This window comes from Homalodisca vitripennis, chromosome 3, assembly GCF_021130785.1.
Source record: "Homalodisca vitripennis isolate AUS2020 chromosome 3, UT_GWSS_2.1, whole genome shotgun sequence".
In the NCBI taxonomy this organism is placed as follows: domain Eukaryota; kingdom Metazoa; phylum Arthropoda; class Insecta; order Hemiptera; family Cicadellidae; genus Homalodisca; species Homalodisca vitripennis.
Genome location: NC_060209.1, coordinates 21,892,286 through 21,917,609, shown reverse-complemented (window position 1 = coordinate 21,917,609; position 25,324 = coordinate 21,892,286). Strand labels below are relative to the sequence as shown.

Genomic DNA, 25,324 nt, shown 5'->3' with positions numbered 1-25,324 from the left:
AGTGCAGTGGCCCGTAATAATCCAGCTTGTGCTTCAGTGGCCTGCAGCTTTCATTCCATTCTTGGAATTATACGCTTCCAAGATGACTTGTAGATCTAGTGGTAGAAGTCCTAGAAGAACTTCAAGTGCAAGTACAAGTGTATACAGGGCTGTTTCTAAAAGCTCCTACTATTAGCAAGCTTTCCTGTCTTTGCAAGCTGGTAAGCTTGTCTTTGGCCGTGGCTTGATCTGGTTTTGTCCACCAGACTAGCGAGTGATAGGTTTACTTGAGGTCTAGGGGTCGTACGGTATAACCAACGAGCCATGTGAAGTATTATGCCGCAGTCGTACCAACGAAACGTCTAAAAGTCATGTGTGCGTTAAATCTTTATTAACTTCTGGCCGCTGTTTCTATTAATAGACAGTAATGGTTTGTAATTTAAATTCATTACTGGAGTAAAACTTTTCTGCTATTACCAGTGTTTGTATCTAACCAAATATCAAAAAATGTATATATAAATGTCCAAAAAAGTATTTCTATAATTATGGTGAAGGTTGTATATTAGGGTGGAACGAAAAAATAAAGTTTTTTATTTCAATATATAATAGTGATCAAAGTTTACCCTTTGCTATTATTTAATAAAATTTAAAGTTTAAACATGATTGGAGTAGGGTAAGAGGTGCCGCAAACTGTTAGAAATTGTGATTTTTTAGTAACATTTATCGAATTTCAATACATTTGTGTGTGTTAACAATCTTGTTGTATTTTTCCATTTATGCTTAAAAAGGCATTTATAGGGGACTAAGATGCAGTATAATCAGATGGTATGATTGGAATTGATGTACTTCAACCTGAAGTTAATGATATAGAAGTTGAGTTTTTAGCAGAATCAGCTCTTCTCAGGCCCTAACAAAGAATATGGTACAACTACCGACAGTAGCTTCTATCTGTAACAGAACTGTGGTTTCAGAAAGGGTTGCAGCAGCTAAAGCAAGTGCGGTTCTTAAAGATGTGAGAATGATTTCTGAGGAGAGCAAAAGTAACATCATTGACAGGATGAAAATTCGAAGAGCCTAGAGCCAGTAATCGAAAAGGCAGCGGCAACCAGAGTCAACAATACAGTTGGAGAGAAAAAAGGTTGTTTTGTTATGGCAGAAAGAATAAGACAATTATTAAATAGAAAAAGGGGAACAAATGTACAGAAAACCTGTCGTTGAAGAACACGTTTCGTTAGTAGAAGAACTTGGTTCTTTATTTCTGGCACGCGTTACTCCTGTCTCCAATAAAGGTGAAGGCATCAAAGAAAGTATTATTGAGTATTTTTATAGTAACAGTGATTTGTACTTAAACAGTGCAACTGCAATTGGATTTGATGGCACTGCTACAAACACTGGAGCTAATAATGGTGTTATCGCTCTATTAGGAAAGGACATTCATGTGCAGTGGCTAATGCGTTTGTTTCATTGCAACGAGTTGCCATTGCGTCACCTGTTTTGTGCATTAGATGGAAAAACAAAAGGACCTAATGAGTTCGGAGGAGTATTAGGCAAACTACTTGAACTACTTGAAATTTAATGAGCTTCCAGTAGTAGAATTTAGGCTTAGTTTAATGAAATTGAAATAATAAGTATAAAATACAATCTTAAAAAAAAAAAAAAAAAACAATCAATACAATTCTTGAAAATTTGAAAATTTATGGACAAAAACTATTTTTAATGCTATGCGGCGCCTCAAGATGTGTTTCTAGCAAAATAAAACTTTGTAGAATTATTTCTCACATAAAAGAACAAATTTTTTCACTCTTGAAATGTGTAAATCAGAAAACTACTTTTTGCCCTATACCAACGTTCCACCCTATTGTACATCCATATATCAATCCGTTTGGAATATATCCAGGTGTATCAATACACTCTCAGATGTAAGGGGTTACTTGCCCTTAACTTTTGCTAGTTAGCTAGCTTTTTTGAACGTCGTAGAGATGTTTTATTCATGTCACTTGCGATTCTATTAAATAGACCATTAAAATGATATGCCGCAATATAGGGGTTTGAATTTGAAAATTTATAGTTACCACCCGTACTCCTCTTTGAAAACGGGGGGGGGGGTATTTTTCATTCAAAAAATCTATAAACACGTAATTTAATGACTATGGTGAAGGTTGTTCATCGATATCTGAAGACGTTTGGAATATATACAGGCGTATCAGGACTTTATTTACACTCTGTACATACGAGTATTAAACAGCGAGAACTTGGAAAGACCGATTCATGAAATAATGTCCAAAAGAGCAGTAGTTTGATTTCCAAATGGTTTTTAACTGTGGGGTAACAGTTTTTATTTTGACCTGCTGAAAAATAGTTATATAATCGTAAATGAATCAAATTAAAAGGATATTAATATATTGCAGTTCTGAACAAATCTAGTTTAGACGCCAGCGAAATCAAAACAGGTAAATATAAACTCGATTATTCCTCTCACTGTACTACACAGAAAACAATATTGAATTTTTGATAGAGTTGAAATATGGTTACGTATAAATGTATTACACAAGAAGCAGTTGAAAATTAAGCTAGCAAGCTGATGTTCTAATTGTTATTTTGAATACTTTTAATACTATTACTCTAGTATTTATTTTGATTGCCCGAATAGCAGAGAGGACTTCTAAGTGTTAGTCTTGCATCTTCAATAAATTTGTTGTTTATTTAATTTATTTTATATTATCTCTTGGATTTACTAGATTACTTAAGCTTGCTCTAACCGACTAAATTTATATATCAGGGCTTTAATATTAATACAAGAATACCACAAAAGGATTTGTAACTTTTACTATTCTATGAAGTTAGAATATTGTCTCATATTTCAAAGGTTTAAAGTATGAAATGTAAGGGAATGAGAGTTGCAAGGATAAGTAATACAACAATGGCATTGTTTACTAAAACAATGATGTTTGTCAATTAAGTGACCCATTATTTTTAATGGACAAAGAACAATTTGTACCAACAATTACAACCAAGTGCTTATTCAAGATTATCTAACGACAAATAACAGAAAACAGAATGAGAACATGTAGTAAGTATTTAGCATTGTTTTGTTGTACTTTAAATTTTATTTTAAAAGACCACTATGTAATGGATGATGTAATGTAAATAGATATGTTTATTGCTTACAAATCGTAACAACCTAAACTCAGCAATCTACTAAAGCAACTTAGACCAAAGCAAATGTCTGCATTTTATTTATGTATTTTCATAACGTTAATGCTAGGTAACCAACCTTATCGTTCGACACGTACATGGATTCTTGGAAGGATATTCATTTCAATTTCAGCAAGTTCTGAAACAAAATGTCAAGTGTTGTATATACCAAACAGAGATATAAGATAAGCGTATTGTACCTCACAGGATCAGATAACTCCTGAAACCTTAGCTACTCTCCGAACATTCCAATACCATTATCATAGAGAATGATTTTACGTAAATATGACTAAGACAGTAATAATTATTTTGGTTGTACCCACAAAAACATAAGAAACCCACCCACTCACACACATAAAGTATACATATAACGATACAAACAGGTGATAACGTGAACTAAGTTGAGAACCAATACATACATACATATATACTGTACACACACACACACACACACACACACACACACACACACACACACACACACACACACACACACACACACACACACACACACACACACACACACACACACACACACACACACACACACACACACACACACACACACACACACACACACACACACACACACACACACACACACACACACACACACACACACACACACACACACACACACACACACATACACACAAAACCCTTTTAAAAATCTTTTTATTGACATACACGTGTTTCGGTTTTTAACCATCATCAGTGTACATTAACCTCTCTATAATATATATATATATATATATATATATATATATACATATCAACATTTCAAGTATAAGCGTATCCATGCCGTGGGTAGCCATGCACTGGTATCCATGGCGTGGATACCCATGGACTGATATACATTGCGTGGGTAGCCATGCACTGGTATCCATGGCGTGGGTAGTCTTGCACTAATATCCATGGCGTGGATACCCATGGACTGATGTACATTGCGTGGGTAGCCATGCACTGGTATCCATGACGTAGGTATCCATGCACTGGTATCCATGGCGTGGACTGTTTCTATCGTTTTTAACTTTAAACCCACCAGTAATAATGGAAATCAAATTTTTATAACTGCCGTGGTATATATTGGAGGTCATTATTTCTCAGCACTTCAAAAGAAAATACCATATATACATACACATATAATAAAGTATACTCGTACATGTTAATGTGGTAGATACTTGAAATCTCATTCACAATAGCAGTCTACACAAACGTAGAAATGAAGGTACTCTAGATCATTACTAGATTACACGCATCACTTTCGTTTGGCTCAGATCAATAAACTGGCTAACAGTCAGTAAGTTGGCAAAACTCGGTCTATAAACTATTTTTTCGAAATATTTGTTGTGAGTTGCAAGTAGTATATAAATTCCTACATCCATAATTTTAAAGCTTTAAAGTACATTTTATACGGGTTTTAAAAACCCTGAGAAAGTACCATTCTGACTTACAGTGTGGTACTTGAAAAAGTAAAGAAGGTGGATGAAAGATAATTATTATAAATACTATTCAATGATGTGATCATCGCATGCTACGTATATGACTAGAGTAAACTCTTATTAAATTAATTATCTATGGTTTATTTCATTATTATACATTAAATTAAATTGCAATGTAGGCAATCTTCCTTACAATCGTTATATTTCACTTGGTGTGAAAAAACTGATTGAAATAGTGGAAATATATTTAAAAAAAAAACACTTTATAATAGTGATTATCTTAATTATTTAAAATATAGTTAGAGAAGATGCATCTAGTTTCCAAACACATTGGATTTTACTCTCTTAAGTAACTTACGACTTGATCCAGAATTATTCAACCACATTGGAGTCAACATATTATGTATCTAGAGAGAATAATATAACTACGCTGGTCTTTAGAATATTACCAAATACCTATTATCAAATTCTTACGATGATGGCATAGGAACTGATGAATTCTGGTATCAGCTAGGATTTGCTGTATAACTGAATTTAGTAGTGCGCAATTACAAAAAAACTATTAAACTCGCTATAACGTTTTAAATCCAAAGATATTTCTATTGATGAGGATTAGAATATATTAGATAATATTTCAGAGATAATCCCCAGAGCTTTGTATTAACAATGTTAACGTCATTTGATTGGCACTCTTTAAATATTTGAACGGAAATTGCTGATTGGGCAACATTGAAAGTAACGTTATTGTTGGTTTAGTACGCAACAGCATTATCGATACCGTAGGCTTTATTGCTCGTCACTGTTTTTTTATTGATTGATATGATATGAGAATGGCGAATCCAAGATATAGTAGTATATAAATAAAATAATTTGTATCAAAACTGACAACATATGTGGATGGTACATCAGAGCAGGTCAACTACAGGCGTGTAGTTTATGTAGGAACATAAAATATTCTTTTGATCTGTCAAAGAAAACCTTTTCTTAAGAAAGTAAGATGAAATAACTGACTCTCTGAAGCAAACCTATATAATTTGATATATAACTATAACATCTTATACTAATAATATTATGAATGCTAAAGTGCCTTTGTTTTTTTTGCTTTCACCCTTCAACTATTCAATCTATTGCACTGATACTTTACATGGACATTTTTATGGTTCCTTGGAAAAATATAGGTATATTCTTATTTCGGAAATCCTTCCGAGCTACGCCCCACGGGTCTTTAAAGTAGCGAAATGTCTCATCGTGTTCTCTAAAGTTGTGAAATATTAATTCACGTCTAATGTAATAAACTGTTCTGTTTAAATACTGCTTATAATTTTTAATTCGTTTACATTTATATTGAGTATATCCTGTAAGGAATAAATATTATTTTTCACGCTGGTTTAGGTAAACACTCAGCTAGGTTATAAACTGTCCTAAAACACAAAATGGTCAGAATTTGACTCCCTTCAAAGCAATAAAAAATAATAACTTTGCTTAATGAACCTACCAATGAACTTTGCTTACGTACCAATTCAGTTCAAAATATTCAAAAACGTTAAAAAGATTTGTCAGTATGTAAAGTAACAAACAAGTAAATATTTTCATTTTTAATGTACTTTTAAATGAACATTTACAGAAAATATCAAGTATTAGACATAAAAGACAAAGTTACTATCCAAATTTTATTCTAAAGCCATCTTAGTTGTATTTTGACAGAAATATGCTTCTCTGATCGATGATATATATTTTCTTATTTGGGAAACAATGCAAAATCAACTACGGAGCAAAAAATACAAAGAAAGAAATAATGGCCATAAATGTAAACTTTTTGACGTATTCTCTCGATTGTAACAAGAAGGCAAACTCAAAATTAGCGTCGGAAATGTAACTCACTCGAACCAGAAGTACTCATACAGGTTCAAAACCTAATAAATTGCGTGCGAAACCGGGGATAACTGCTAGTAATTTTATAAATTGTGCTGTGAATGTTTTTTTTTTTTAACGACTTACTAATGATGTGATAACCCTCCATTCCTGTTGTAAGATAATACCCCTCACCTGTTGTGAGATTATCTTCAAAACTGTTGGGCCTCCTCCTAGTGGGGTATATTCAAATTTCTAAAAGACAGATCAATATTGAGTTGTTAAAAATGCCCAAAGAATATAAATAAATTTATCAAAGAGCAAAATTTTCAATTTTGATGCACTCTCATATTTATATCAGGTGATCTAATGCATCCTACGAAACAGTATTGAAAACGTTTTAAACTGTTTTGATACGATTGCGATAATTCATTCATGTTGGTTTTAGACCGAGAACGTACGTTGTATTATGTTATGTTTGCAAACCAAAATTTAAATTTTAGCGCGTTAACATGTCTTCTGATCATAGTAAGACATTTTCTTTAGTACAATGTTTATTTATTTTTCTATAGTGGCTACTTGTTGCGCAATAAAATATTAAATTTTTCTATTAGCAAGAACATGACGTAAAAACTAATCTAAATTTACAAACGTTTAAATGTATGATTACAAGACTACATTGAAGTTTCTACGACGAGCGTGGTTGCTGCTTGGATAGGTGGTGCTGAGCGATCCTGTTCTTGCAAGCAGTCCTCCTGCATGGCTCCTAACTTCGCCTGGTAAGATAAAACATATTTACGTTACTTTTATCCCAAAATATTTTTTTTTCTTTGAATAACAATATAAGAATTGTTTTACATTCAATAAATTTTGTTTTCAAAATACATCCACATTCAAATGAGTACGAATAATTCAGGAAGAAAATTACTAATATTTAAAATTTATCTTATTACAATTAAATTAGTTGGCAGGTTATAATATTACCAATTTAAAGAAATCTAAAGTATTTTAATTTTGGTTAAAATAAAGTTTCGGTAAACGAGAATTTATTGTAAAATTAAAGCCTAATAAAAACATTTTATCTGCAAAAGCATCTGAGAAAAAGTACATCAAAATACAAGCAATGGAGGCAATGTTTACAAACACGAAAAAACATGACGTGTTCTGTTCATTAAAATATTTTAAAATAAAACATGTTTATGCAATGATGTTGTTTTGTTAAAAACAAAAATAATAATCAAGAATAAATCAATTTCAATTTGTTTAAAAAAAGTATATTTCCAAATGGATGAAACAGTGATGATATAAAATTCCTATATCACACAATGTAAAATCAAAACATGAAATCAATAGTAATTTGTTTGTTATTCTGACTGAAACCAGATAGTGCTGATAAACACATAGTTGGTAATTAGGAAAGATATCTAAAAGGCAGATATTTTATGGCTTTGTATAATTTTGGCAGATATGGATTTAAGTTATCAAAAGTTGGCACTATGTGTTGTTGACATGAATAATGTGAAACGTTGGTTTGTGGTCACTAGCAGTTGTGAATGTATAAATATGACATAGCTGGTCAACGATGGTGCATAATTTATACTCGCAGAGCCAGGTCGCGTCGTGTCAAGCTGACTGACCACACAAAGCGATGTTTGTGACTGACATTCTGTTTGGTCGAATCATCTTTGTAATTTCCAACGTGCAGTTACTACTGTAACTGAATATTTACTATTGTTATCAGCCTGATAGTTCAGTATGAATATGACATAGCCGGTCAACGCTGGTGTATAATTTATACTCGTAGAGCCAGGTGGCGTCGTGTCGGGCTGACTGACCACACAAAGCGATGTTTGTGACTGACATTCTGTTTGGTCGAATCATCTTTGTAATTTCCAACGTGCAGTTACTACTGTAACTGAATATTTACTATTGTTATCAGCCTGATAGTTCAGTATGAATATGACATAGCCGGTCAACGCTGGTGTATAATTTATACTCGCAGAGCCAGGTCGCGTCGTGTCAAGCTGACTGACCACACAAAGCGATGTTTGTGACTGACATTCTGTTTGGTCGAATCATCTTTGTAATTTCCAACGTGCAGTTACTACTGTAACTGAATATTTACTATTGTTATCAGCCTGCTTGTTCAGTATTAATATGACATAGCTGGTCAACGCTGGTGTATAATTTATACTCGCAGAGCCAGGTCGCGTCGTGTCAGGCTGACTGAACACACAAAGCGATGTTTGTGACTGACATTCTGTTTAGTCGAATCATCTTTGTAATTTCCAACGTGCAGTTACTACTGTAACTGAATATTTACTATTGTTATCAGCCTGCTAGTTCAGTATTAATATGACATATCCGCACAACGATGGTACATAATTTATACTCGCAAAATTTATGGTGATGACCGTGCTCAGTGACCTGCTACACTATATCTCGGGGGTATGTGAATGTTACTACTGTGATACCGTCTGTTAAAGACGGTATGAGGTGAGACGACGCAACTTATGGTAATGACCGTGCTCAGTGACCTGCTAACACTATATCTCGGGGTTATGTGAATGTTACTACTGTGATACCGTCTGTTAAAGTCGGTATGAGGTGAGACGACGCAACTTATGGTAATGACCGTGCTCAGTGACCTGCTAACACTATATCTCGGGGTTATGTGAATGTTACTACTGTGATACCGTCTGTTAAAGTCGGTATGAGGTGAGACGACGCAAGTTATGGTAATGACCGTGCTCAGTGATCTGCTAATATTATACCTCGGGGTTATGTGAATGTTACTACTGTGATACCGTCTGTTAAAGTCGGTATGAGGTGAGACGACGCAACTTATGGTAATGACCGTGCTCAGTGACCTACTAACACTATATCTCGGAGTTATATGAATGTTACTACTGATATGCCGTCTGTTAAAGTCGGTATGAGGTGAGACGACGCAACTTATGGTAATGACCATGCTCATTGACCTACTAACACTATATCTCGGGGTTATGTGAATGTTACTACTGAGATACCGTCTGTTAAAGTCGGTATGAGATGAGACGACGCAACTTATGGTAATGACCGTGCTCAGGACCTGCTAATATTATATCTCGGGGTTATGTGAATTTTACTACTGAGATACCGTCTGTTAAAGTCGGTATGAGGTGAGACGACGCAACTTATGGTAATGACCGTGCTCAGTGACCTGCTAACACTATACCTCGGGGTTATGTGAATGTTACTACTGAGATACCGTCTGTTAAAGTCGGTATGAGATGAGACGACGCAACTTATGGTAATGACCGTGCTCAGTGACCTGCTACTGAGATGCCGTCTGTTAAAGTCGGTATGAGACTACGCAACTTATGGTAATGACCGTGCTCAGTGACCTGCTAATATTATACCTTGGGGTTAAGAGAATGTTACTACTGAGATACCGTCTGTTAAAGTCGGTATGAGGTGAGACGACGCAACTTATGGTAATGACCGTGAGACTACTGAGGTACCGTAAATGAGCAACTTATGGTAATGACCGTGCTCAGTGACCTGCTAACACTATACCTCGGGGTTATGTGAATGTTACTACTGCGGTACCGTCAGTTACAGCCGGTATGTATTATGATAATGACCGTGCTCAGTGACCTGCTAACACTATACCTTGGGGTTAAGTGAATGTTACTACTGAGATACCGTCTGTTACAGTCCGGTATGAGATGAGACGACGCAACTTATGGTAATGACCATGCTCAGTGATCTGCTAATATTATCTCGGGGTTATGTGAATGTTACTACTGAGGTACCGTCAGTTACAGCGGGTATGAGATGAGACGACGCAACTTATGGTAATGACCGTGCTCAGTGACCTGCTAACACTATACCTCGGGGTTATGTGAATGTTACTACTGAGGTACCGTCAGTTACAGCCGGTATGAGATGAGACGACGCAACTTATGGTAATGACCGTGCTCAGTGACCTGCTAACACTATACCTCGGGGTTATGTGAATGTTACTACTGAGATACCGTCAGTTACAGCCGGTATGAGATGAGACGACCGCAACTTATGGTAATAATGACCGTGCTCAGTGACCTACTAACACTATACCTCGGGGTTATGTGAATGTTACTACTGAGATACCGTCTGTTACAGCCGGTATGAGATGAGACGACGCAACTTATGGTGATGACCGTGCTCAGTGACCTGCTAACACTATACCTCGGGGTTATGTGAATGTTACTACTGAGGTACCGTCAGTTACAGCCGGTATGAGATGAGACGACGCAACTTATGGTAATGACCGTGCTCAGTGACCTGCTAATATTATACCTTGGGGTTATGTGAATGTTACTACTGAGATACCGTCAGTTACAGTCCGGTATGAGATGAGACGACGCAACTTATGGTAATGACCGTGCTCAGTGACCTGCTAACACTATACCTCGGGGTTATGTGAATGTTACTACTGAGATACCGTCTGTTAAAGTCGGTTTGAGGTGAGACGACGCAACTTATGGTAATGACCGTGCTCAGTGACCTACTAACACTATACCTCGGGGTTATGTGAATGTTACTACTGAGGTACCGTCAGTTACAGCCGGTATGAGATGAGACGACGCAACTTATGGTAATGACCGTGCTCAGTGACCTGCTAACACTATACCTCGGGGTTATGTGAATGTTACTACTGAGATACCGTCTGTTAAAGTCGGTATGAGGTGAGACGACGCAACTTATGGTAATGACCATGCTCAGTGACCTACTAACACTATATCTCGGGGTTATGTGAATGTTACTACTGAGATACCGTCTGTTAAAGTCGGTATGAGGTGAGACGACGCAACTTATGGTAATGACCGTGCTCAGTGATCTGCTAATATTATACCTCGGGGTTATGTGAATGTTACTACTGAGGTACCGTCAGTTACAGCGGGTATGAGATGAGACGACGCAACTTATGGTAATGACCGTGCTCAGTGACCTGCTAACACTATACCTCGGGGTTATGTGAATGTTACTACTGCGGTACCGTCAGTTACAGCCGGTATGAGATGAGACGACGCAACTTATGATAATGACCGTGCTCAGTGACCTGCTAACACTATACCTCGGGGTTATGTGAATGTTACTACTGAGATACCGTCAGTTACAGCCGGTATGAGATGAGACGACGCAACTTATGGTAATGACCATGCTCAGTGACCTACTAACACTATATCTCGGGGTTATGTGAATGTTACTACTGAGGTACCGTCAGTTACAGCCGGTATGAGATGAGACGACGCAACTTATGGTAATGACCGTGCTCAGTGACCTGCTAATATTATACCTTGGGGTTATGTGAATGTTACTACTGAGGTACCGTCAGTTACAGCCGGTATGAGATGAGACGACGCAACTTATGGTAATGACCGTGCTCAGTGACCTGCTAACACTATACCTCGGGGTTATGTGAATGTTACTACTGAGATACCGTCTGTTAAAGTCGGTATGAGGTGAGACGCCGCAACTTATGGTAATAACCGTGCTCAGTGACCTGCTAACACTATACCTCGGGGTTATGTGAATGTTACTACTGAGATACCGTCTGTTAAAGTCGGTATGAGGTGAGACGACGCAACTTATGGTAATGACCGTGCTCAGTGACCTGCTAACACTATACCTCGGGGTTATGTGAATGTTACTACTGAGGTACCGTCAGTTACAGCCGGTATGAGATGAGACGACGCAACTTATGGTAATGACCGTGCTCAGTGACCTGCTAACACTATACCTCGGGGTTATGTGAATGTTACTACTGAGATACCGTCTGTTAAAGTCGGTATGAGGTGAGACGACGCAACTTATGGTAATGACCGTGCTCAGTGACCTGCTAACACTATACCTCGGGGTTATGTGAATGTTACTACTGAGATACCGTCTGTTAAAGTCGGTATGAGGTGAGACGACGCAACTTATGGTAATGACCGTGCTCAGTGACCTGCTAACACTATACCTCGGGGTTATGTGAATGTTACTACTGAGATACCGTCTGTTAAAGTCGGTATGAGATGAGACGACGCAACTTATGGTAATGACCGTGCTCAGGACCTGCTAATATTATATCTCGGGGTTATGTGAATTTTACTACTGAGATACCGTCTGTTAAAGTCGGTATGAGGTGAGACGACGCAACTTATGGTAATGACCGTGCTCAGTGACCTGCTAACACTATACCTCGGGGTTATGTGAATGTTACTACTGAGATACCGTCTGTTAAAGTCGGTATGAGATGAGACGACGCAACTTATGGTAATGACCGTGCTCAGGACCTGCTAATATTATATCTCGGGGTTATGTGAATTTTACTACTGAGATGCCGTCTGTTAAAGTCGGTATGAGGTGAGACGACGCAACTTATGGTAATGACCGTGCTCATTGACCTGCTAATATTATATCTCGGGGTTATGTGAATGTTACTACTGTGATACCGTCTGTTAAAGACGGTATGAGGTGAGACGACGACGCAACTTATGGTAATGACCGTGCTCAGTGACCTGCTAACACTATATCTCGGGGTTATGTGAATGTTACTACTGTGATACCGTCTGTTAAAGTCGGTATGAGGTGAGACGACGCAAGTTATGGTAATGACCGTGCTCAGTGATCTGCTAATATTATACCTCGGGGTTATCTGAATGTTACTACTGTGATACCGTCTGTTAAAGTCGGTATGAGGTGAGACGACGCAACTTATGGTAATGACCGTGCTCAGTGACCTACTAACACTATATCTCGGAGTTATATGAATGTTACTACTGATATGCCGTCTGTTAATGTCGGTATGAGGTGAGACGACGACGCAACTTATGGTAATGACCATGCTCATTGACCTACTAACACTATATCTCGGGGTTATGTGAATGTTACTACTGAGATACCGTCTGTTAAAGTCGGTATGAGATGAGACGACGCAACTTATGGTAATGACCGTGCTCAGGACCTGCTAATATTATATCTCGGGGTTATGTGAATTTTACTACTGAGATACCGTCTGTTAAAGTCTGTATGAGGTGAGACGACGCAACTTATGGTAATGACCGTGCTCAGTGACCTGCTAACACTATACCTCGGGGTTATGTGAATGTTACTACTGAGATACCGTCTGTTAAAGTCGGTATGAGATGAGACGACGCAACTTATGGTAATGACCGTGCTCAGGACCTGCTAATATTATATCTCGGGGTTATGTGAATTTTACTACTGAAATGCCGTCTGTTAAAGTCGGTATGAGGTGAGACGACGCAACTTATGGTAATGACCGTGCTCAGTGACCTGCTAATATTATATCTCGGGGTTATGTGAATTTTACTACTGAGATGCCGTCTGTTAAAGTCGGTATGAGGTGAGACTACGCAACTTATGGTAATGACCGTGCTCAGTGACCTGCTAATATTATACCTTGGGGTTAAGAGAATGTTACTACTGAGATACCGTCTGTTAAAGTCGGTATGAGGTGAGACGACGCAACTTATGGTAATGACCGTGCTCAGTGATCTGCTAATATTATACCTCGGGGTTATGTGAATGTTACTACTGAGGTACCGTCAGTTACAGCGGGTATGAGATGAGACGACGCAACTTATGGTAATGACCGTGCTCAGTGACCTGCTAACACTATACCTCGGGGTTATGTGAATGTTACTACTGCGGTACCGTCAGTTACAGCCGGTATGAGATGAGACGACGCAACTTATGATAATGACCGTGCTCAGTGACCTGCTAACACTATACCTCGGGGTTATGTGAATGTTACTACTGAGATACCGTCAGTTACAGCCGGTATGAGATGAGACGACGCAACTTATGGTAATGACCATGCTCAGTGACCTACTAACACTATATCTCGGGGTTATGTGAATGTTACTACTGAGGTACCGTCAGTTACAGCCGGTATGAGATGAGACGACGCAACTTATGGTAATGACCGTGCTCAGTGACCTGCTAATATTATACCTTGGGGTTATGTGAATGTTACTACTGAGGTACCGTCAGTTACAGCCGGTATGAGATGAGACGACGCAACTTATGGTAATGACCGTGCTCAGTGACCTGCTAACACTATACCTCGGGGTTATGTGAATGTTACTACTGAGATACCGTCTGTTAAAGTCGGTATGAGGTGAGACGACGCAACTTATGGTAATAACCGTGCTCAGTGACCTGCTAACACTATACCTCGGGGTTATGTGAATGTTACTACTGAGATACCGTCTGTTAAAGTCGGTATGAGGTGAGACGACGCAACTTATGGTAATGACCGTACTCAGTGACCTGCTAACACTATACCTCGGGGTTATGTGAATGTTACTACTGAGGTACCGTCAGTTACAGCCGGTATGAGATGAGACGACGCAACTTATGGTAATGACCGTGCTCAGTGACCTGCTAATATTATACCTTGGGGTTATGTGAATGTTACTACTGAGGTACCGTCAGTTACAGCCGGTATGAGATGAGACGACGCAACTTATGGTAATGACCGTGCTCAGTGACCTGCTAACACTATACCTCGGGGTTATGTGAATGTTACTACTGAGATACCGTCTGTTAAAGTCGGTATGAGGTGAGACGACGCAACTTATGGTAATGACCGTGCTCAGTGACCTGCTAACACTATACCTCGGGGTTATGTGAATGTTACTACTGAGATACCGTCAGTTACAGCCGGTATGAGATGAGACGACGCAACTTATGGTAATGACCATGCTCAGTGACCTACTAACACTATATCTCGGGGTTATGTGAATGTTACTACTGAGGTACCGTCAGTTACAGCCGGTATGAGATGAGACGACGCAACTTATGGTAATGACCGTGCTCAGGACCTGCTAATATTATATCTCGGGGTTATGTGAATTTTACTACTGAGATGCCGTCTGTTAAAGTCGGTATGAGGTGAGACGACGCAACTTATGGTAATGACCGTGCTCAGTGACCTGCTAATATTATATCTCGGGGTTATGTGAATTTTACTACTGAGATGCCGTCTGTTAAAGTCGGTATGAGGTGAGACGACGCAACTTATGGTAATGACCGTGCTCAGTGACCTGCTAATATTATACCTTGGGGTTAAGAGAATGTTACTACTGAGATACCGTCTGTTAAAGTCGGTATGAGGTGAGACGACGCAACTTATGGTAATGACCGTGCTCAGTGATCTGCTAATATTATACCTCGGGGTTATGTGAATGTTACTACTGAGGTACCGTCAGTTACAGCGGGTATGAGATGAGACGACGCAACTTATGGTAATGACCGTGCTCAGTGACCTGCTAACACTATACCTCGGGGTTATGTGAATGTTACTACTGAGGTACCGTCAGTTACAGCCGGTATGAGATGAGACCACGCAACTTATGGTAATGACCGTGCTCAGTGACCTGCTAACACTATACCTCGGGGTTATGTGAATGTTACTACTGAGATACCGTCAGTTACAGCCGGTATGAGATGAGACGACGCAACTTATGGTAATGACCATGCTCAGTGACCTACTAACACTATATCTCGGGGTTATGTGAATGTTACTACTGAGGTACCGTCAGTTACAGCCGGTATGAGATGAGACGACGCAACTTATGGTAATGACCGTGCTCAGTGACCTGCTAACACTATACCTCGGGGTTATGTGAATGTTACTACTGAGGTACCGTCAGTTACAGCCGGTATGAGATGAGACGACGCAACTTATGGTAATGACCATGCTCAGTGACCTGCTAAACACTATACCTCGGGGTTATGAGAATGTTACTACTGAGATACCGTCTGTTAAAGTCGGTATGAGGTGAGACGACGCAACTTATGGTAATGACCATGCTCAGTGACCTACTAACACTATACCTCGGGGTTATGTGAATGTTACTACTGAGATACCGTCTGTTAAAGTCGGTATGAGGTGAGACGACGCAACTTATGGTAATGACCGTGCTCAGTGACCTGCTAATATTATACCTTGGGGTTATGTGAATGTTACTACTGAGGTACCGTCAGTTACAGCCGGTATGAGATGAGACGACGCAACTTATGGTAATGACCGTGCTCAGTGACCTGCTAACACTATACCTCGGGGTTATGTGAATGTTACTACTGAGATACCGTCTGTTAAAGTCGGTATGAGGTGAGACGACGCAACTTATGGTAATGACCGTGCTCAGTGACCTGCTAACACTATACCTCGGGGTTATGTGAATGTTACTACTGAGGTACCGTCAGTTACAGCCGGTATGAGATGAGACGACGCAACTTATGGTAATGACCGTGCTCAGCGACCTGCTAACACTATACCTCGGGGTTATGTGAATGTTACTACTGAGATACCGTCTGTTAAAGTCGGTATGAGGTGAGACGACGCAACTTATGGTAATGACCATGCTCAGTGACCTACTAACACTATATCTCGGGGTTATGTGAATGTTACTACTGAGATACCGTCTGTTAAAGTCGGTATGAGATGAGACGACGCAACTTATGGTAATGACCGTGCTCAGTGACCTGCTAACACTATACCTCGGGGTTATGTGAATGTTACTACTGAGATACCGTCTGTTAAAGTCGGTATGAGGTGAGACGACGCAACTTATGGTAATGACCGTGCTCAGTGACCTGCTAACACTATACCTCGGGGTTATGTGAATGTTACTAGTGAGATACCGTCTGTTAAAGTCGGTATGAGATGAGACGACGCAACTTATGGTAATGACCGTGCTCAGTGACCTGCTAACACTATACCTCGGGGTTATGTGAATGTTACTACTGAGGTACCGTCAGTTACAGCTGGTATGAGATGAGACGACGCAACTTATGGTAATGACCGTGCTCAGTCACCTGCTAACACTATACCTCGGGGTTATGTGAATGTTACTACTGAGATACCGTCTGTTAAAGTCGGTATGAGGTGAGACGACGCAACTTATAGTAATGACCGTGCTCAGTGATCTGCTAATATTATACCTTGGGGTTATGTGAATGTTACTACTGAGATACCGTCTGTTAAAGTCGGTATGAGGTGAGACGTCGCAACTTATGGTAATGACCGTGCTCAGTGACCTGCTAATATTAGACCTTGGGGTTATGTGAATGTTACTACTGAGGTACCGTCAGTTACAGCCGGTATGAGATGAGACGACGCAACTTATGGTAATGACCGTGCTCAGTGACCTGCTAACACTATACCTCGGGGTTATGTGAATGTTACTACTGAGATACCGTCTGTTAAAGTCGGTATGAGGTGAGACGACGCAACTTATGGTAATGACCATGCTCAGTGACCTACTAACACTATATCTCGGGGTTATGTGAATGTTACTACTGAGATACCGTCTGTTAAAGTCGGTATGAGGTGAGACGACGCAACTTATGGTAATGACCGTGCTCAGTGACCTGCTAACACTATACCTCGGGGTTATATGAATGTTACTACTGAGATACCGTCTGTTAAAGTCGGTATGAGGTGAGACGACGCAACTTATGGTAATGACCGTGCTCAGTGACCTGCTAACACTATACCTCGGGGTTATGTGAATGTTACTACTGAGATACCGTCTGTTAAAGTCGGTATGAGGTGAGACGACGCAACTTATGGTAATGACCATGCTCAGTGACCTACTAACACTATATCTCGGGGTTATGTGAATGTTACTACTGAGATACCGTCTGTTAAAGTCTGTATGAGGTGAGACGACGCAACTTATGGTAATGACCGTGCTCAGTGACCTGCTAACACTATACCTCGGGGTTATGTGAATGTTACTACTGAGATACCGTCTGTTAAAGTCGGTATGAGGTGAGACGACGCAACTTATGGTAATGACCATGCTCAGTGACCTACTAACACTATATCTCGGGGTTATGTGAATGTTACTACTGAGATACCGTCTGTTAAAGTCGGTATGAGGTGAGACGACGCAACTTATGGTAATGACCGTGCTCAGTGACCTGCTAACACTATACTTTGGGGTTATGTGAATGTTACTACTGAGATACCGTCTGTTAAAGTCGGTATGAGGTGAGACGACGCAACTTATGGTAATGACTGTGCTCAGTGACCTGCTAATATTATATCTCGGGGTTATGTGAATGTTACTACTGAGGTACCGTCAGTTACAATCGGTATGAGGTGAGACTACAGAACTTACGGTATCGGCTGTGAGTTTTGAAATTATAACACTACGTCTCGTGGTTATGAGAATGTTACTGAATTGTGTGAGTTTTTCATCAAACTGTTATCATACGAAGTATCTATTTGTGATATATTACCTGATACCATCTTAAAATGTTGCTTTTATGTAAAATATGTAGTCTTAAAAATATGGTAATTTACTCCTTAATAACACAGAATGAGGAATTTTATCTAAAATTTAATGCATTGTTTTCTACATTTTAAAACAATTATTCCTAATAGTAGTTTTTTTTTTTTTTTTTTTTTTTTTTTTTTTTTTTTTTTTTTTATAAGACTACATGCAATAAGGTGGCCCAACTTCTAATCTTACATGAGCTGCGGTCCTCTTAGGGAATACCTCTCAATTGGGTTATTGCTTTAATTAAAAATTAGTAAAATTAGACACAGACGAGTTAAAATTACATTAATAACGGTGAGGAATAAAGTGATATTCAAACAAACGTCAAATTTTACAGATTTATAAGTAATTTATATTTGTTTAGTTAAATTAAAATGTATTGGATTCTAACTGCTTATTTAAATGAAGATGTATGAATAATGGATGATGATACCTCATACCGTTTACGAGTATCACGACTCATTGCACGGTTCGGGTCATCATCCTAGTCTTAGGGTTGAGTGGTGTTAAATAATGCATATATATAACTATAATATTCTCTAATAATACTATTAATACCTTTTATTCTATCTTGTTCTTTGATAACATAATTGCTACATCACAATTCAGCGTACAAATATTATTTAGTAATGAAGATATCAGTAGCTGCTTGTTGTGAAAATAATGTTCATGAAGTAATGATTGTGTAGGGCACTCCCACAAATTATACTATTGATTGCACTCTGTACAATGACAGATTAATCTTTGTTGATCTCAGTTGGTTGGCCAAATCTAAAGCGTTCAAAACAGCGAAGCTATTGTAATGCACAAGTTGAGTTTCAATAATCTAGAATTGATGTATTCATTATAAAGTATGAGCCGTACCAAAGCAATATTTATTAATTAGGGACCTTCTTAAAATCGTACGGTTGTCAGCATGTTTCAGAGATGACTCTTGATATAAAATATCTAGGTCCTTGAATCCTGGTACATTCAGTATTCTTTGTTTCTTGTTTATGAAGATGGAAGGATTATGAAGAAAACAAAACTTTTCCGGACATTTACCATTGTTCAATGATACAAAAAATAAGAACACTACGTTTCGAGATCTTCAATCTGAACTCTTCTTCATTTTAATAAACAACCAACACATAAATTAATTTGTTAAACAAATCATACAAAAGCGTTGTGACACACATAAGTCAGCATTAGGCGGTTCTAGTGTTATACTTTCTACCTTCTCTTCTAATTTTCTCCCATAATCCCGGCACATAACGGATTGTCATAAAAGCAACGTTATCACTATTTTGATTTACTGACTCAGGAATGATTCTTTTGGTTCATTTTCACTTGTGTATTACTGATTGAGCGTAATTATTACGTCTAAGATCCAATTTCTTAAATTCCTCTTTTAATCCATTTTTATCTGAGCATAAAATTTTATCTGTCAAATAACGGGTAGGCCACTACCCAATCCTTCTTTGACAGATTTTTTATGGTTTAATTGATTTTTTGATTAAAATTGAAATATCTTTCTGGGTGTATTCTCTTAAAAACAGTAGTCTTAAGGATATCTTTTTTTTAACACATACGTCTAAAAAAAGGAAGCTTTTTTGTGACTCCCACACTCCCAATTCAATTGTGAAGCAGATTGAAGGAGAATTACTATTAATGTGATTCAAAAACTAATTCTCCATCATTGCTTTTCTTTGTGTCTTCATAAGGAATAACAACAAGGTATCATCCACATACCTCCACCAAATCTTTGGTTTGAACTAAGTTAAAGCCAAGGCTTTTGGCTCAAATTTCTCCATAAATACACTTTATAGAGTTAGTGAGTTGACACACAACATGGTGCTTGTAATTCCTAACTTATGCGCGTCACAACGTTTTGGTATGATCGGTTATTTTAATACACAGTTTAACCATCTGTCAGATTGATTCTTCTTCCCTGAAAAAAAGAAACAGATTAAATCTCGTAAAATAGTATTACTGGTTTTTGTATCCCTAAACAATTAAAAAGGCCGGAAACTCCTGTTTCCTCCAAATTCAGTATGTTCATAATGCTCCAAAGAAAGGTCCTATGGATTTTGACATCAAAAGGTCAAAGAGCATTTCACCTGAGCGACAACTCTTGATAGAATATCCTAGACACTTCAAACATGGTACATGCAGTATGTTCCTATTGCTCCAAAGAAAATTCCTATGGATTTTGACGTTAAAAGGTCAAAGAGCAATTCGCCTGAGCGATAACTCTTGATATAATATCCTAGACACTTCAAACCTGGTATATGCAGTATTTTCCTATTGCTCCAAAGAAAATTCCTATGGATTTTGACGTTAAAAGGTCAAGGAGCAGTTCGCCTGAGCGATAACTCTTGATAGAATATCCTAGACACTTCAAACCTGGTACATGCAGAATGTTCCCATTCCTCCAAAGAAAAGTCCTATTGATGTTAACAGGAAGAAACTCCTGTTTCTTCCACATGCAGTATGTTCCTACTGCTCAAAAGAAAAGTCCTCTTGATTTTGACGTCAATAGGTAAAAGAGCAGTTCGCCTGAGCGATAACTCTTGTTAGAAATATCCTAGACACTTCAAACCTGGTATATGCAGTATTTTCCTATTGCTCCAAAGAAAATTCCTATGGATTTTGACGTCAAAAGGTCAAAGAGCAGTTCGCCTGAGCGATAACTCTTGATAGAATATCCTAGACACTTCAAACCTGGTATATGCAGTATTTTCCTATTGCTCCAAAGAAAATTCCTATGGATTTTGACGTTAAAAGGTCAAGGAGCAGTTCGCCTGAGCGATAACTCTTGATAGAATATCCCAGACACTTCAAACCTGGTACATGCAGAATGTTCCTATTGCTCCAAAGAAAAGTCCTATTGATGTTAACAGGAAGAAACTCCTTCTTCCTCCACATGCAGTATGTTCCTACTGCTCAAAAGAAAAGTCCTCTTGATTTTGGCGTCAATAGGTAAAAAGAGCAGTTCGCCTGAGCGATAACTCTTGATAGAATATCCTAGACACTTCAAACCTGGTATATGCAGTATTTTCCTATTGCTCCAAAGAAAATTCCTATGGATTTTGACGTCAAAAGGTCAAAGAGCAGTTCGCCTGAGCGATAACTCTTGATAGAATATCCTAGACACTTCAAACCTGGTACATGCAGAATGTTCCTATTGCTCCAAAGAAAAGTCCTATTGATGTTAACAGGAAGAAACTCCTGTTTCTTCCACATGCAGTATGTTACTACTGCTCAAAAGAAAAGTCCTCTTGATTTTGACGTCAATAGGTAAAAGAGCAGTTCGCCTGAGCGATAACTCTTGATAGAAATATCCTAGACACTTCAAACCTGGTATATGCAGTATTTTCCTATTGCTCCAAAGAAAATTCCTATGGATTTTGACGTCAAAAGGTCAAAGAGCAGTTCGCCTGAGCGATAACTCTTGATAGAATATCCTAGACACTTCAAACCTGGTACATGCAGTATTTTCCTATTGCTCCAAAGAAAATTCCTATGGATTTTGACGTCAAAAGGTCAAAGAGCAGTTCGCCTAAGCGATAACTCTTGATAGAATATCCTAGGCACTTCAAACCTGGTACATGCAGTATGTTCCCATTGCTCCAAAGAAAATTCCTATGGATTTTGACGTTAAAAGGTCAAGGAGCAGTTCGCCTGAGCGATAACTCTTGATAGAATATCCCAGACACTTCAAACCTGGTACATGCAGAATGTTCCTATTGCTCCAAAGAAAAGTCCTATTGATGTTAACAGGAAGAAACTCCTTCTTCCTCCACATGCAGTATGTTCCTACTGCTCAAAAGAAAAGTCCTCTTGATTTTGGCGTCAATAGGTAAAAAGAGCAGTTCGCCTGAGCGATAACTCTTGATAGAAATATCCTGGACACTTGGAAAATTGTACGTGCAGTATGTGCATATTTATAAAAAGAAAAATATTATTGATTTTCAGTACGAATAGTATTTATGTCGTTCAAATATTTATCAAGAGCATTAACTACATATTTAATTACTCTTTTAATCAGTTTAGTACTTACTTAATCATAAGTATGTACAATATATTAAACATAAATGTTATTTTAAAAACAAACTAGCCATTCATTAAAATATATATAACATATTTTTGAAACACATATAAATAGTTTATAACACACTTCCAATAAACAATTTAAATCAATTATATATCGTGTCCAAATAATCAGACTTCATTTTATAACATGTAGTTTATAACTTATGAACTAAACAGGTTTAAATGAACATTGGACAATTTTACATTGGCTCTTAATGGTTAGAGGTGTTCATTGATTTCTGTAATTATGTATGTAATGTGATTGTGGCTTTAGCCGATTCTGATTGTGGTTCAGGAGCTTTCTCGGCACAAATGAGAAATACAGTAATCACGTTTATTAAATGAAACTTTTACAAATATAATATTTAAGTTAGGATCAGGAACCCTTTTACGCCAATCACAAACATAAAAAAATAATAAAAATTAAATAGAAATTTATAATAATAATTGAATTAACTTTAAGTGGGCTGTTAATTTGCTGAATCATTTTAACTTTCAAATCGAATAAAGAATCTACAAAATATTATATGTGCAATGAAACCATTAGTCAAGACATTTTTATATACGAAATTAACATTGAACCAACAATTAATTGTATCAGCAAGTACATTTTAATGCAAATAAAATAATGAAATAACGTTTATTAATACTGAAATACACGCATGCATTCTTCTGCAAGTGCCACGCCCAAGCCATATTAAGATGAATCTTCCAACTGATTAAATTTTTTTTTTTTTCAGTTTCATCACAAATGGTCCTCAATAGTTGTCAAGGTTTCAGGGAAGTAATTCATAACACTCAATTCGTTAGATAAACGTGTTTAACAAACACTGTAGCCTAGCTTTCAAGTATTTTGCCTGAAAGATTCTTCAGTTTTATGGAATGTCAAGACACAGTATGTGCAAGTAACATGCAGTTTACATAGATTTATAGCAAAGTAAAACTGGAAGTAACAAAAATAAACTGATCACTCACTTATACAACATGCCAAAATATTTATAAATGTATCGTCTTTCATGATTATTTTCGCCTCAATTTAATATTTTTCTTTGATTATTTTGAATAAAATGTATTAGATTGTTTGTTATTGTAATAGATAATTTTTGCTAACCTCAATTTTCACTCTTTGATAGCGAAGCTATTTTATAATCATATTCTTCACAATGTAAATTATGAACTAAGCTATAAAAGTTACATAAACAATTAATATGTCCATACCGCGACTAAGCCTACGATTTTAGTAACATGAATACACCAATTAGGCTCTAATTTTTTGTATTTCTGGTCAAACTATGTGAAAAATCACAATTTTAAAGTGTATAATATTAAAATATGTTCCTCTATACTACATTAAAAATACATTAGTAACAATAATAATAAATCACTGTTCATATAGTTTATTTTTACTAGCCATTAATTTCGTGATATTAAAACATCCATTATTGGTCAATACTGAATATTAAGACATAATGGTACTTGACGTTCTCAAATTAAATAAATAATTATGACTTCAAGCCAACGCTAAATTATGACACACTTTTTATCTAATTTTGGATGATGTCAGTTGACTGTTTTGAATTTACTACTCAATTCATGTAAATAATATTTTAAAATTTACTTTTAATTCTATTTCTCATAGGAGAGTTTTAAAAAGGAAGAAAATGAGTGACACCATATCATATATTTTGTATTATCATTGCAACTTTAAAATCTACATAAGCAATATAAAGTAATGGAGCAAGTGAAATTTCTGTAATCTTAACGCAGGATGAATAAATTGAAAATATTGTTTATTCAATAATTGTGAAATATAAAATCGAGGATTATTCAAAATAACGGGTGCTAAGTCTGTTATCTTACTTGTGTTGATGTGCTTGCTATATAACCAAATTTATTCATCACTCCATTCAATATTCACAGTTTGTTATACATTATATGTTTTGAGCTATTTGAAGTTTGAATGCCCGAAATAACAAATGGTTCCTATGAAATTTACAACTTCGTAAGTTTAAGTCTTGTAATATTTCAATCTTTAAAAAGCATGGTATAACTTCATGGCCTCACTGGAAATCCGTAGAGACGAAAGATTAGAATGAAATTTCACTACCTTAAGTCAACTGCGTGGGAAGTCTGTTCCTGAAGGCAGAGGTTTGCAGTTGACAGAAGAAGATATGTCTCGCTGGCCTGAGGTTGACGTTGACTGCTACCCACCGTATCAGCACAGTTTACAGATTTTCTTGTAAAGTATGATATCCATATTATTCAGTGTTAGTAATACTGAGAATCTATCTTACAGTTTATTTAGAATATCATTTACTACTTAGACGGAAACTTAACTCTATAATACATAATGCTTTCCACGCCTTCTTGGACGTATAATATTTTATATCAATTAAATCATAATATTATATTGTTTACACTCGGTTGTTATATTGAAAGACATTTTCAATA

General features: G+C 37.3%; 1 protein-coding gene across 2 annotated transcripts in view; it reads right to left on the bottom strand.

Moving 5' to 3' along the window:
• The window catches only part of LOC124356682 (gamma-aminobutyric acid type B receptor subunit 2), a 526,994-nt gene that overhangs the window by 272,018 nt on the left and 229,652 nt on the right, over positions 1–25,324 (bottom strand). For both annotated transcript variants that reach the window (XM_046807824.1, XM_046807825.1), the window contains exon 3: positions 3,254–3,313. The gene's annotated coding sequence lies outside the window, so the exon portion shown is untranslated. The remainder of the gene's footprint in view (positions 1–3,253; positions 3,314–25,324) is intronic.